Source organism: Phoxinus phoxinus (genome assembly GCF_949152265.1).
Source record: "Phoxinus phoxinus genome assembly, chromosome: 1".
Classification (NCBI taxonomy): Eukaryota; Metazoa; Chordata; class Actinopteri; order Cypriniformes; family Leuciscidae; genus Phoxinus; species Phoxinus phoxinus.
In genome coordinates, this window is record NC_136876.1 from 87501 (window position 1) to 90000 (window position 2500).

Sequence of the window (2500 nt, forward strand, 5' to 3'; positions counted from 1 at the left end):
ACTAAAATCATGGGGCTGAATGAGCATGGGTATGAGGCGATAACTAGGGCGGGAGAGGCTTGTGAGTTATCTCTCCCCTGAGGCGGCATCGTTCCTCAAGGCCCCAACGTTGCCCACCAAGCCTTGCAGAACAACATCTAACTTGGTTGGCAAAGCTTATGTGCCTGCAGGGCATCTTGCAGGCATACGTGTCATACCTGCTGTTCACCCGTGCAGGTTTCTCTCCTAGAGGACTCACACTAGGACTCTCACACTAGGACTCTCACACTAGGACTCTCACACTAGGACTCTCACACTAGGACTCTCACACTAGGACTCTCACACTAGGACTCTCACACTAGGACTACCACTAGGACTCCCACACTAGGACTCCCACTAGGACTCTCACACTAGGACTACCACTAGGACTCTCACACTAGGACTCACACACTAGGACTCCCACTAGGACTCTCACACTAGGACTACCACACTAGGACTCTCACACTAGGACTCTCACACTAGGACTCTCACACTAGGACTCTCACACTAGGACTCTCACACTAGGACTCTCACACTAGGACTACCACTAGGACTACCACTAGGACTCTCACACTAGGACTACCACACTAGGACTCTCACACTAGGACTCTCACACTAGGACTCTCACACTAGGACTCTCACACTAGGACTCTCACACTAGGACTCTCACACTAGGACTCTCACACTAGGACTACCACTAGGACTCTCACACTAGGACTACCACTAGGACTCTCACACTAGGACTCACACACTAGGACTCTCACACTAGGACTCTCACACTAGGACTCTCACACTAGGACTCTCACACTAGGACTACCACTAGGACTCCCACACTAGGACTACCACTAGGACTCCCACTAGGACTCTCACACTAGGACTCCCACACTAGGACTACCACTAGGACTCCCACTAGGACTCTCACACTAGGACTCTCACACTAGGACTACCACTAGGACTCCCACACTAGGACTCCCACTAGGACTCCCACTAGGACTCCCACTAGGACTCTCACACTAGGACTACCACACTAGGACTCTCACACTAGGACTCTCACACTAGGACTCTCACACTAGGACTCTCACACTAGGACTACCACTACGACTCCCACACTAGGACTACCACTACGACTCTCACACTAGGACTCTCACACTAGGACTACCACTACGACTCTCACACTAGGACTCCCACTAGGACTCTCACACTAGGACTCACACACTAGGAGGATTGTGGGAGATTAGGACTCCCACAAGGACTCTCGCACTAGGAATCACACTAGGACTCTCACAATAGGACTCTCGCACTATGACTCGCACTAGGACTCTCGCACTAGGACTCTTACTAGAACTCTCGCACTAGGACTCTCGCACTAGGACTCTCGCATTAGGACTCTCGCACTAGGACTCTGGCACTAGGACTCTGGCACTAGGACTCTGGCACTAGGACTCTGGCACTAGGACTACCACTAGGACTCTCACACTAGGACTACCACTAGGACTCTCACACTAGGACTACCACTAGGACTCTCACACTAGGACTCACACACTAGGACTCACACACTAGGACTCTCACACTAGGACTCTCACACTAGGACTCTCACACTAGGACTCTCACACTAGGACTCTCACACTAGGACTCTCACACTAGGACTCTCACACTAGGACTCCCACACTAGGACTACCACTAGGACTCCCACTAGGACTCTCACACTAGGACTACCACTAGGACTCTCACACTAGGACTCTCACACTAGGACTCTCACACTAGGACTCTCACACTAGGACTCTCACACTAGGACTCTCACACTAGGACTCTCACACTAGGACTCTCACACTAGGACTCCCACACTAGGACTCCCACACTAGGACTCTCACACTAGGACTCTCACACTAGGACTCTCACACTAGGACTCCCACACTAGGACTACCACTAGGACTCCCACTAGGACTCTCACACTAGGACTCTCACACTAGGACTACCACTAGGACTCCCACACTAGGACTCCCACTAGGACTCCCACTAGGACTCCCACTAGGACTCTCACACTAGGACTACCACACTAGGACTCTCACACTAGGACTCTCACACTAGGACTCTCACACTAGGACTCTCACACTAGGACTCTCACACTAGGACTACCACTACGACTCCCACACTAGGACTACCACTACGACTCTCACACTAGGACTCTCACACTAGGACTACCACTACGACTCTCACACTAGGACTCCCACTAGGACTCTCACACTAGGAGGATTGTGGGAGATTAGGACTCCCACAAGGACTCTCGCACTAGGAATCACACTAGGACTCTCACAATAGGACTCTCGCACTATGACTCGCACTAGGACTCTCGCACTAGGACTCTCGCACTAGGACTCTTACTAGAACTCTCGCACTAGGACTCTCGCACTAGGACTCTCGCACTAGGACTCTCGCACTAGGACTCTGGCACTAGGACTCTGGCACTAGGACTCTGGCACTA

The 2500-nt window shown here is 51.8% G+C and overlaps 1 protein-coding gene across 2 annotated transcripts in view; it reads right to left on the reverse strand.

Moving 5' to 3' along the window:
* mgp (matrix Gla protein) overlaps positions 1 to 2500 on the reverse strand; it is a 49188-nt gene that overhangs the window by 1826 nt on the left and 44862 nt on the right. The gene's annotated exons all lie outside the window — the stretch shown is intronic.